Source organism: Apus apus, chromosome 4, assembly GCF_020740795.1.
Source record: "Apus apus isolate bApuApu2 chromosome 4, bApuApu2.pri.cur, whole genome shotgun sequence".
Lineage (NCBI taxonomy): Eukaryota > Metazoa > Chordata > Aves > Apodiformes > Apodidae > Apus > Apus apus.
The window spans coordinates 75,959,464-75,972,838 of NC_067285.1; the positions used below are offsets into that span (position 1 = coordinate 75,959,464).

The following is a 13,375-nucleotide window of genomic DNA, read 5'->3' on the forward strand; positions in this document are numbered from 1 at the left end:
GAAGGGGCTGCCCGAGGGGCGCGGGAGCTGCTCCCTCCTTACATGGGCACGGCGGCGGCTGCCCCTGCTCGCCCGGGGCCCGGGCGGGGTGTCCCGCTGCAGCCGGGGGCGGGGCAGCCCGGGCTTCAGCCAGACAAAGAACAGTCCCGGCAACCAAATAAGGAAGTTGGAGCTGGAGGATTTCAGAATAGGAGCAGGGTGGGTGGGGGGAGATGGCGGGGAAGCCGCCTTTCTGCAGGAAGCTGCTCGCTGCTGTAAAAGCGCGGTGGTAAAGATAGGGGATGCAGCCTCACGTTATCCTTCTGTAATCTTCTGCCAGCAGAGCTGAAGAGCTCAAGCTGTGTTTGTCATATTTTCTGATGTTTCTGAAAGCTCTTTATAGATTTCTGTTTATAAAGGAGGGGGTTTTGGCCCCGTTGGTTAGCAGCCTGAAGATAAATGAGTCTTCCTCTGCCGGGCGAAAAAATCCCGTTGTAGATGATTTCAAGCATTCCGAAAGCACGTTATGAATTTTTGTCTACTGCAGTGTTCTAATGAAAACTCAGAAGTTCATCTAAAAATGTATATATGTACCCCTAAAGGCTGACATGTCTGCAGTTGAGAGAAGTAGAGAAAGAGAAAAGAAAGAAAATTACAAGTAAAAAACCCATCCTGACAAATCTGATAGAAAATAATTTCATGACAAAATTATTTCGTAGGAAAATACTGAAGGATTTCAGAAATGCAAGCAAGCTGCTGCTTTAAACATAGGTATGGAATTAATTCCCTGTGATCCTAATCCCCTGAATCTCAGGACTTTTTTTTTTTTTTTTTTTAATATGAGCCGAATTTTAAAGGTCTTATTCCTAGTTGGAAAAGGCACAGAGCACCATTCACCTTTTCACTTCAGACTTAGAGCTGGAATCAACACAACGGAAATATTCAGTAAATGAAGGAGCAGCTGTGGTCGCTGCTGACTGTGTGAAAGCTAGATCAGAGAAAACTAAAGAGCTGTGGGCACAAACTTCAGCAGTAACATTTAACATACTGGCCTGGTTTGCTCTGGTTTCAAAACATTAGCAACAGAACATCTAAATTCACAGCCTCTATAGCAAACAATCACATGAACTAAGGTGCTGCAACCACCTGAGACTTTACATAAGGCTCCTAACAATTTAAGGATCTGAAGTGGAGGCAGATCTGCCATAGATCCACAGCGATGCTTGCACATGTGATTTCAATATCACAGCTGAAGAGTGTTATGCCAATTTTACTATGAAGTAAAGACGAAATCATAGATACAATACCAACAAAACCATGGAGGGGTAAGCTTTAGGCAAGGTTATTTTGCTCTTTATCCCAATATGTTGATTGGAACATAAGAGTATTACAAGTGTCTTTGTAGTTTGTTTCATTAAAAAAACAAACAAACAAAAACCCCACCAAAACAACAGAGAATCTGAGAAGAGTAGTAGAGTGAGAGAGAATGAAAGTGTAAAGCAGAGATGCAAGAGTTGGGAAATGAATACAGGGCAGAACCAGTCTCACAGCTTGGAAGCAAAAAGAAATTGGACAAAAACTTACAAAATAGTTCTCCTTTGTAGTGTTAGTGAAACCGGCAGCTTAACAAGGGTCAAAATCCTTTTGAGTTTGAGGAGTGAGTAGTTTTACAGGTTATATTTTGTTATATTTGATGTAGCTATCTCTAGAGCTCATGCACATTGCTATACCACAAGTTGTGCAGGCCAGGAAGTTCTCATGGGTTACTCATGGTCAAAACAGCCTAAGAATGTGGGTACCCAAGTATGTAGGTACTTTAAGGAAGCCTTTGGGATGCTTGATTTCTCTATATTTGCTTGTTGTTCAACCATCCCTGTTCCGATTGCTTTTTAGAAAATGCCTGTGTAGTACACCCATGTTTTTTTCTCCATGCCGTATAGGAGTTACACAGCAAGTCAAATCAATGTCATTTAAACAATTTTGTGCCCTGAACACCTTTGCTATCTAATCTGAAAAGTGAAGTAGTTAGTATTACAAGAAAGAAGACTTAACCATGAGTCACTGCATCCTCATGTGTGTACACATACATATGTGTGTATGCATGTATGTCTGTTAAAATGGTAATTGCCTTCTTATAAAGTTATCTCAGCAATAGAAAATTAAGATTTTTGCGTTCTTCTATGTATAATTAGGAGTTTGGAAAAAGGTCCTCAATTTTATTTTTGTTGAATCATCTTTTAGTAGATCAGACTTTGCAGTATGATTTCCTTTCAAATGTTGGCTGTAGCCATGGTTTCCTCTCTGTAAAACTCATAACTTTGATGTGTATTGGCAGAATTGAAAGTGATGCAAAATGTTTACTTAAGTAATCTCTCTTATAACAAATGTGTGATCCTTTATTTTCCAGAAGTGCTAAGAAAAATAAAAGCCACAAACAACTTGGTACTCCTAGTTGAGATGTTGCAAATTTCATCACCAAGAAACAATACCAAGCAAAGCAATTTACAGTTATGGCCTCAGTGTCTGCCAACACCAATGAAGTTAGGTAGTACAGGATGCTTGTAATGCGGAATTCAGGAGACTTTTGAAACAGTGCTAAATGCTTTGTACTGCTGCACATTTGGCAGTTGTCATTTCAGAGGTATAGTTAGTCCCTTTTGGTTTTAGAAAAACTTTGCATTCAGGCCTTCTAAAGAAATCTCAGGCTCTCATGCTTCTAAGAAAATAGGTGTCCTGTTTGTGGTTTAGTAATCATAGAATAGAATCACGGAATGTCTTGGGTTGAAAGGGACCTCTAAATGTCATCTAGTCCAACCCCCCTACAATAAGCAGGGACATCTCCAGCTAGAAGAGATTGCTCAGAGCCCCATTAAGCCTGACCTTGAATGTCTCCAGGGATGGGGCCTCCACCACCTTTCTAGGCAACCTGTTCCAGTGATTCACCACCCTCATATTAAAGAACGTTTTCCTAATGTCAAACCTAAATCTACCCTTTTCTAGCTTGAAACTGTTACCCTTTGTCCTATTGTTACATGCCCTTGTGAACAGGTCTTCCCCCAGCCTTCTTATAGTCCTCTTTCAGGTATTGGAAGGTTGCTATATAACCTTCCTCAAAGCTTTTAAATGTTGTCAAGTACAATATGGGAGGGGATGTAATTTTATTGAGTTTTTTTGTTTTAAATAAAAATTTTAGATTCCGCAATGGTTGGCATGTCAAAGCTAATTTTGCGTAGCTAGTGTAAATGGGATGCATTTCCTTTCTGTAAGAAATAAAGGGAGGCTGCTGAACTGGGTTCCATAAATCGTTGAATTCAGTCAGCTGCATATGAATCAGTTTGAAAGCTTGTAACTCTTTTGGTTCCCTTTCCTAGTCTTTCAGTGTCAGTTATTGCCATTTTAATCTGAACTTAATGATGTTTGAAGTGTAATATGATGCAAAGCTCCACTGTGGCTAGCTGAATACTCTTTGCGTTGATTTACAGGCATGCCTATGTTCTTGAATTAATTTCCATCTTTTAAGACCAAAAGAGTCTCATGTCATCTATCTCCCCCATGTAGAAAACACCATTTGAATCTCAGTCACATCTTCTTCCTAGACGTCAGACATTTTTTGGTATTTTTATTGCTGTTTTCTTTTTGGAAAAACTTTCTGGTTTGTTTTCACAAATATGAGAGATCTGGTTTTAACGAGCATGATCAGAATTCTGCACTCCATTGTAGCTTTTAATGTCTTGTTATTCATCAGATAGAATGCTACAGTTTTGTGTATCATACTGAAGGAAAACTGGGAAGACCAACTGGAGAAAGGAAATAGAAGCATGTAGTTATTTATAGTATAGTAGCACCTGGAAACTAGCTGTTTTGGATGACAATGTATGTACATTCTGTTAAAACATATTTCCTTCAATTAAGTTACACTGCAAGCAAGAAGGTTTCATTTAAATACCACAAATTATTCCACAGTAGTTTAAGAACTTGACAGACTCTCTCAGAAATCCATCTCCATTTAAAAATCTTCATTTTATGAGGATTCTCAAAACTTGAATGAATGCTAGCAAAGAAACTTCATACAGCTTCAGTCAGTTTGATATTTGTCTGTTTTACTAATGGCATTTACCATTATCTCCATTAGTTCACAGAAATAATTTTTGGGGTTTTTACTGCATTTTTCAAAAACCTGTTTGTTATAATTCTCATTACATTTTAAATATTTCATTTAAATGTTAGGACTTAATTGGAGTTGTATGCAATTGTCTTTTAAAGTGTATATTAGTTCCCTTCATTTTGGTTTGCCAGTCATGCTGTACATGTAGTTGGAAACTTCTTAAACTAGAAACAAATGTTCTTGGAGCTGGAATGATAGGCAAAGTTGTTTACAAGAAAGAATCACAGATTGTATTAAGTTTTCAGTTAAGCATATGGTTTTGTTTCCTTTCTCTTTGGCTCGTTATCTCACATTGTGCCTCATGTTTAGTTCCCAGTAAGTTGAGCTTCATTTTCACTTTCCATGCCCAGTTGTGCTTGTGGAATCACAGTGAAGCAAGTATCTTGAACTAAGCTGATGTGCACAAGCTGTCTTTTTGCTTTCATCTTCCATTCCCATGAACACAAGCCTATAGGCATAGACATTACATTCTTCTCCAAAATTCTGGGTACATATGTGCAAAATGTGTGCAATGTAAGAGCTGTGATAGAAGAAAATGTTACAGAAGTTGATTGCCTTTGCTGCAGTATGAACTCACTCTTTTATAATCAAACACAAAGGAGAAGGTGCAGCTAAAAGATGTGAAGTCCAGGTACTTTTTTTCTATAATTGCCTTTTCCTAATATACATCAGTCCATTTTTGTAGTGTATGTTAGATTATTTGCAGCTAGTACTGGTTCAGCTGTGTTCTGCTTGTTAGATAAAAAACTATATTTGTCCAGCATACTTATCCAAAATCATACAGAGACCTGCCTAATGATGAGCAATACTCTTACTATCTTTGTACTATCTTAATGCTATGTGTATGGGCTACCATGCTTCTTCCCCACAGTCACGTACCAGAATTGGAAACAGAGTGCTAGTGCAGTGCCAGTCTTCTTGCTGCCATGATCTGGCATGTCACTCTCTGTTCTAGCAATGGGGATATGCTTAATTTCACTCTCCCTTTTTCCTAGTTGGCAGCATTCCTCTGTTCTCTCTGTTGCATTCTGGAGCCCCACTGAGTGATGTGGATTGAGTTCTGAGTCCTAACAAGGGCTGAATGGTAGAAAGGGGAGAACTAAGCAGGGGAATTTTCAGTGCCACCTTTTTCTGCATCATCCAACATAGAATGAAATTTTTTAGATGCCTTGCTCATTTTGGAGGCTGATACCTGGAGCAAAATAGTTATGATGATGTTCTTGTGTAAACCAAACAGATTCCAGGCATCCAGAGCTGAACTGTAATACACACTGGCTGGAAGGGGCCAATTGGTGTGGGCCCAAGAGAGCCACAGAGATGATCAAAGGGCTGGAGCACCTCTCCTACGAGGACAGGCTGAGAGTTGGGGCTGTTCAGCCTGGAGAAGAGAAGGCTCCAGGGAGACCTTATAGCAGCCTTCCAGTACCTGAAGGGCCTACAGGAAAGCTGGGGAGGGGATTTTTACAGGGACATGCAGTCATAGAAGAACAAGGTGTAATGGCTTTAAACTGGAAGAGGGTAGATTTAGATTTTAGATATTAGGAAGAAATTCTTTATTGTGAGGGTGTTGAGACAGTGGAACAGGTTGCCCAGGGAAGAGTGTATGCCCTATGCCTGGAAGTGTTCAAGGCCAGATTGGATGAGGCTTTGAGCAACCTGGTCTAGTGGGGAGTGTCTCTGCCCATGGCAGGGGGGTTGGAACTCGATGATAGTTAGAGTCTCTTCCAACCCAAATTTTATGAATGTGGGGATAAAAGAAGAAAAAGGAGTGCCATTACTTTCAGTTGTCCTAAAATCTCTTAACCATTGTCCAGTATGTTTAATAGTAATGATACAGAAGGCAACAGGTTCATACACTTCTTTTTCCTGTCCACACTGTAGAAAAATCTGATTTCCTCTGTGGACTGAGCATGGATTTGAAAACAGAGATTTTATAGATGTATCTTTTGAGATTGTCCATCTTGTTTTAAGCAGATGTTTAAGTAGATGTTACAAATTATTAGTTGTGTTCTGTGATTACTTATAAAACTGATGTTGGCATGTAGTCTGTAAGAAAGCACTGAATCCAAACCAAGTGGGCTCTAGTAAGAAGAGTATGGGCCAACAACAGAAATCTGTTCTTCAGGCTTCATCTCTTGTGGGGAAAAAAAGGAAGAAAAAAACCCCAACAAAAGTATCTGCCTCCAAATGATGCTCTTAATGGAATATGCAGTGGTAATTAATGTATTTATGGTAAGTGTTTGACACTCTGAGTGGTTCTGCATAATTAGACTGCAAAATAGCATTATTTTTGTAACATGTTCTCTGAACTCTGGTGCTATTCTTTGACAGGTGAGGAAGATGCAGGAGATTGTTCATAGAACAGGTGAATAAAGTGTGCAGGTGATATCGTTTTTCTGGAATAAGTTTTAAATTCAATTTAAGCTGGGAGCTCAGGGACTTAGTAGTGATTATTAGTGGCATAAGTGATATTTTAAAAGAGTAGAAAAGTATTAAAAAGCTTGGAGTAATAACTTGAGATGTTGCTTCTGCCGTTCTCTGTTACAACACGTGGCCACCTTTCCCATTCTGCCATGCAGGCAAGTGAAATCATAGAAACTGTTCCTATGCAGAAAAGCTAATGCAAACTCTCGTGGCAGCACTTTTGTGCATCTGCATGGCAGTATGGAAGAGCCTGGGATTTTTCCTCTGCTCTCCTGAAGCAGAAGCAGGCGCTGCAGCTGCCTGTAGGCGATTCTCAAGCTTTTCTTCCTGGCTCTGGATGCCGAGTGCCTGGAGGGCAGAGAGTGAACTTCCAGCATGGGACCCCAGCCTTTTTTAGCAAAAAGTGTAAAGAAAGTCCCAGTTCCTCCAGCTCGGAGGGGAGAGTAGTTAAGGCTTAGAAAGACGAACCCGCCGGCGATTCGCTGCGGGAATCCCCCCCTTCCCCGCCCCATTTCCCAGCCCTTCGTTCCCAGCAGCCTGGGAACGCCTTTCGCCGGCACCGGAGAGCCCGGGGTGACCGCGGGACTCTTAACGTGAAGCTGCCGGAGCGGGACTCGCCGGCGGAGGCTCCTGAGTCACGGCGCGGAGCCCGCCCGGCCCGGCCCGGCCCCTATATAGCGCCCGGTACCTGCGGCCGCCGCGCCGCCTCCGGGCTCCTGCATCTCCCCAAAGCCTGGGCTCGGGGATGTGAGAGCTGCCCACGAACACGGCTGCCGAGGTAAGATGGCAGGGTGCTTTCCTGAGGTCGTGCGCCGTGTTGTTTTCTTTAGATGAGGCGAGCGCGGTGATGGAAAGCGAGAAGTCAGGGCAAACGAAACCGTGCTGTAATGGAATCGGGCTGGCCGCGTTTCTTTCGAGGTTTGTGGGGGTTTTTTGATGGTGGGTTGTGGGTTTGTTTTAATTTTTTGCACGACTGTTTCTTGCCTGCCTCATCGTCCGTAGTTGCACCCGAGTTTGGCTGCTGCACTTTATTTGCCGACTTTGGCCATCTGCTTGGTGCTTCCTAATACAGAGAGGATGCTGTTGAGGGGCAGCGACTGTACCCATGTATCTCAGGACTTGCTATATCAGTTATTAGGTTGTAGTAAATGTGGCAGAGCAGTAAAATATGAGTGCTTTCGCAGCCTTCTTTGGACTTCTGTAGGAATCCGGTGATACTCCTCGATAAAAAGAGAGTTGGCAATAGAAAGGAGACTCAGAAAACTTACTATAGCTTCTTACCAAAATTAAACCAAACTCAAGCAAAATATGTTTTGTTGTTGGGTTTTTTTTTGTCCTGTGGAATTCATTAGTCTGTAGGGAAGACATATTTGGTGATCTAGCAGTGATGTACTCTTGTACCTAACTTTTTTGTCGAATGTTTATCATTGCGTGTTGAAAGGAATTTGGTGTTACTTAGTAACTTTGAAACTTATAACACTAAAGGCTTTGGAGATATTTTTTTGTTCTTCTTTTCCAAGTCTGTAGCAGACGTTTGTTTAAATTTTAGTAGAAGAAGAAGGAAGGAAAAAAAAAGAGAAAGTTTCCTGGCAGCAGGCGCGTAATTAGAAAGAAGGCTGGGAAAAGTAAGACTGGCCTTCCTTATAATGATGTGTTTACAGAAACTTGGAAAGCAGAGATATGCATTGGCTATCAAAGAGAAACCAACGTCTGCTGTTGGAACATTTGGGTCAGCCTTATATTAAGGAATATGGCACTGCAGAGCATACATCTAAAAATAGGAGCGGACACATTCAATGTTTCATTAGGCTTTGAGGTCAAGGAGCTGTTTTTCCACAGTATTCTGTGGCTGTATTTGCCTGAAACCATGATTCCTGAGACCAAACCTTATATTTCTGAAATTAACTCCATAAATTGTGTTACATATTGTACGGAAAGTTTTATGTCCACTCACAAGTCTCAAGTCTGTTAGCGTTGAAATACATTGGAGTTCTGGGGTGGGAAAAATTAATGATGATGTTCTTAATGAAGCCCAACCATTCCCAGGCATCCAGAGCTGGTCTGTGATTCACAATACATACCAGACATAGAAGGATTAAGATACAGAACTGATAAGAGGTTAGAAAAAACACACAAAAAGTTAAATGGCTCTCAGCCATGCTTTGATTGTATCTATACCACTTCACTGTGAAAAAGGGGGCAAATACTTGTGAGAATTCTGAGAGGAATTCTGCTGCATTCTGCTTTTGAATGGGGAACAAAACCTGAAGGAACTGGCTATCTGTGAAATAATATTCTGGTACTAATTTTCCTGGACAGGAGGAGAAACTGTGTGGGGAAAATGTGGGGGCAAAGGAATGAGATTCAATAAAAGAAATGGGGAAGAATGAGTAGGAAGTATACAGATGTTCTTAAAACTTTTGAAACTGTTAGCAATATGCAGGTAGTATTTTGTTAGAATTAAGAGTATCTCATTGGGATAAAAACATTTCTTTCATCTTTGTGTTTATCAGTTTTCTACTATCTCAAAGTCAGAATTTACCAAGTTACCATGCACTGCAATCTGCCACACAAGCTTTCCTAAAATCTGAAAGGTGGATGTATGCTAAACATTGATAGCAGTTGGCAGATATATGTCACATAGCTTTTCTTTTAGATTTTATGCTAGCCAAGCAAATTATTTTTTTTGTCAGTGAAAAACTGTTCTGAAAATTTAAATTCTGATTTTTAAGTAACAGTAAGCAGCCTGATGTTTCAGGCTTACATTAACAAGTACTGCTGTAAAATGATGTTTTAATGTCTCATGCTTAATGAAGTCCTAGTCTATTATTTTCAAATTGTTCTTCTCTTTTTCTTTTTCTTTTTCTTGCTAGGAGCAGGAGAGTTATATATTTTGTCCTGGCCAAGCTCATGTTGCTGGACACTCATGCACCTATTATTGTAGGCCTATAATTCTTGAATAGCCTGAGATTACTTGCTTTCTCTTTGCAGAGGCTGTGTGATGATTGCAACATAGAAAACTTTTCAAAGTGTTGTTTTACAGTAATTACTGTTTTCGTACAATTACAATTATTATAAAGTAATTATTGAGATCTATGTTTCCAAGCAACAGAAAGCAACTTGCTATTCTCTGCTCTGCACAGAACAATTTTTTGAGCTTATACAAAAGTTATGGAGAGCATGATAACCTAACCTCTCCACAAACAGGAATGGGATTGCAGTTTTGTCATCCACTTTGTGGTCTGTATGACTGCAACGGCCATTCGTAATAGCTATGTTAGCTATGTTAGAACAGCATGCCTCCATTTCTGCAAGGACACGGTGGTAAATCTGATGAGTAATGTTCAGCTGTTGGGTTTTGGGTATTGGAAGTCAAAGGGAACAGTCTGGCTGGTAGTGACTTGTGGGATTCTGGGCACCCCACTTACATGGAGACTTCCTTCTTTCCCTCCTGTACAGAATTTCTTTCTATTGGTCTGCTTGAAAATGATCCGTGAGAGATTGGGCTTATATAAGTTTACCTGGTTCTCAGCTGGGCAAAGTAAACTGATCTACTTGTAAAATGATGTATTTGACGACAAATTATCATATTCTTCAAAGAACAAATTAATTTCTCAACTAGCTCTGCTTAAAGTAGCTGCTTTGTGATTTTACTCATGTCAGCATTAATGGGGACCCATGTGCCTGGGAGCAGAGTAGAGCATCAGTTAGTGTGATGTCATGTGTGTAGGTTTTATCTGTGTGTATAGCATCATTTCCTGTAGATTATGAATAGTGGTAAGCACTAAAGCCGAAAGACATGAAGATAAAGAACTTCGATTTTTTAAAAGCTGTTTAAAATAAGCATATGCCCTATTAGTTATGTAATTTTCATATCAAGTGTTCTCTGTTATTGTCATATGTTTTATAATTTGCTGTTTACTCTCCCATAAAGGAATCTTAAAGTTTTTGGGGACCTACTGGACCTTTAGTGACCTGAGAAGTGTTGGTGCCCTAAGATTTTATTTTCCTGGTAAAATTTCAGGGCTATGTAGAACATATTAATTAATTGAATTATTTCATGCTGGGAATGTTATTTAATCAAAATATGCCTAAGGAATATTTTATTAAAGAATCATCTTTCATCTTGGAAATATTCCCATTTTCTTACCAGAGAGCATTTCAAGTGCTAGATTAAGTAATAAATTTCCCTTTGGAGTGAAGCTCCCACTCAGTAATAGCAATACTAAGCAATGATTTCATAGTGATAATACATCCATTTGGAAGAACTGGGAAGAATACATAGAGTACTTACTAACCAAGTTAAAGTATGCCCAGAAGACTCATTTTAACCTCTTATGTGATGGTGTTAGGTCATAGGCTGGACTTGATGATCTTAAAGGTCTTTTCCAGCCTTGGTGATTCTGTAGAAACTGAGGAGTCTTGTGTTACCATGAGTGTCAGAGTTTTACAGCTCATTGAATGTGGTTTTCATATAATTTAAAAAAAATAATGCCTACTATGCTGTCATAATTATAGTAGGAGACCAATAATTAAGGCAGTTATTTCCACATACGTGAAATGTGCTTTCTGGATTAGCGCACAAACTTAGGAAATATTTTTCCTGCACATTGCTGTCTAGACACTTAACATGGTCCTTCTCCCACCTGCTTAAGACATTCTAGCCCTTGCCAAGGCAGGAAGTCTGTATTTCCTTTATTGAAGCAGAAGGTGATTGTAATTAGTGTATTGTGTATGGCACTCCCCAGCACTTTTCCACAAAGGGAAGGAGTTTAAGATAAATGGCATTTCTTTTTAGATAAATAAATAAATAATATGGGCTCAATTTATTGCTGGGCCTTTTTCTGCCTAGTGCACCTGCGTGTTATGAGCCACGAAACAGCTGAAGCTACTTTCCCTAGTTTGCACAGTGTGCGTGTATCTCCAGATATTATTTGAACAAGAAATCTTGGATTAATTTTGATTATTTAAAACCATCCTTTGGTAGTAGGTAAGTAGAATTCATTCCATTCCTTCCCAGGCCTTTCTTTAAGACTGGGAAATTTTATTCCTTCATGTCACCAAAACATACTCTTCTTGCAATACCACTTTGAAATGTTACCAGTTTCAGAAGATGGTCTCTATTGTGTGTATTGGTCTAAAACACAGGAGAAGAAAGGAACGATTCTGATTCTTCGTTTTGAAGAAACCAGTCTTATAACACAGTTCACTGTAGAATATTTCACACAGAAAGCAGCAAAGTGATCTTGTGTTCATACTTCAGCCTTAAAAATGTGGGTTATTTAGTTTAAGAGTTAGAGCTGTGCATCAGGAGCTGCTATACTGTACTGCCACAGTATCCCAAGTTTCTGTAAATGTTCCTAAGATGGCACATATCTCGCTTGTCCTTTGGGATTTGTGTAAAGTGAAGGCTTTCTAGAGAAAAACGGTTACTTGTAGACATGATGTGTCAGACAGCAGAAATGTACAGGAAAAGATTTTTTGGTTTTCATTGGCAACATGGTTACATTTTTTTATTCCAGGCTGAGATGTAAAAATAGATTAACACACAAAAATCTGGTTTAGTAAAGCTAACATTTATGCCAGCCAACTACCCCACCAAATTCACAGTGAAGACTGGTATTCTTATCTTGTGTGCTACTGTAGCCATTAAGGCCACACAGTACCTGAGGTGTGCATGTAAATAATGGGAAAACATGGGGAATTAAGTTTACAACATCAGTATTTAAACTTATTGCTTTTATGATCTTGGATGGGATTGTTTTAATGTTTGCACTTAAAAGAAAATTGCTGAACCTTGCTTTAAACCCATGGAATTTAGATGGAGATTCAGTCAGCTAGATTGAATTTTTAAATTGCAATTTTAAAAGAATTCCTCTCCTATGATAGAGAAGAACCTGCTTCAGAGAGTAAGAAATGCAGGAAGGCAGTATCTTTTGAGCTGGAGAAACTTCATTAGGAACTCCTGTCTGTGGTCCAGAGAATAGAAAGAGTATGGTGCTGCTTCTGCTACAGAATAATTTAAGAAGTATGACCTCAGTTCTCCAGCCACACTGAAAAGAGAAATCTGGTTGAAATCAAGACCTGCTTGTGTTACAACAACTTTTCTCTGGAGAGCCAACCTGCTGGTTTTAGGCCAAGCTTTAAGCTGGGTTTGCTCCTACCCATTTTTGCACCTTACTCACAACTTGGAAGACTCATCCTTAAAAAGGATCATTATGTTATTCCTGTAGTTGGATTCTGTTGTGTTTTTACATATTTACTCCATGGCTGAATTTATTCTTCTGAATAGGCTGATTCACGGTATCAAAGTAGTCACTAGAAACAGAATTATTTCCCGTAGTCCTGTTTCAAAGACCATATGAGTATGTACATGCAGATGTGTGTAGAATTTATGTTTCTGACTTCAAAGAACAGATAATACAAATTTTTTTTTTTTAATGAGATAAGGTAATGCAAGTCTGTTTCTGTCTGCTTATACATGCAATGGTATGTGATGGTATGCAATGGTATGTGATGGCATGCAATATATATATGTGTTTGTGTCCATACAGAGGAGGAGTAAAAATCTGTATCTGACTCATGGGGATGATTTGTTTAAAGTAGCTATTAAAGTGCAAAACAATTTCAACAGCCAATTTTGGCTAGTGGAGCATGTTCACCAAGGCAACATAGAAGGTTTTGCACAAATGAAAGGAGAGTTTCCTTGTGCAGAAACCCAGTGGTGCTGTATTTCTTCCAGCCCACCTCACTGTACTTTGGCTCAGAAATATAAAGCCTTTCTTTTCAGTGTTTGAAGGTTTCAGG

The 13,375-nt window shown here is 39.6% G+C and overlaps 1 protein-coding gene across 8 annotated transcripts in view; it reads left to right on the forward strand.

The window, feature by feature from the left end:
* Positions 1-13,375, forward strand: part of PALLD (palladin, cytoskeletal associated protein) — a 201,728-nt gene that overhangs the window by 127,296 nt on the left and 61,057 nt on the right. Inside the window, exon 1 of one of the 8 annotated variants that reach the window (XM_051616449.1) lies at positions 7,245-7,346. The exons of the other annotated variants lie outside the window; for them this stretch is intronic. The gene's annotated coding sequence lies outside the window, so the exon portion shown is untranslated. Of the gene's footprint in view, positions 1-7,244; positions 7,347-13,375 lie in introns of those variants that run through there. 8 annotated transcript variants of the gene reach the window in all.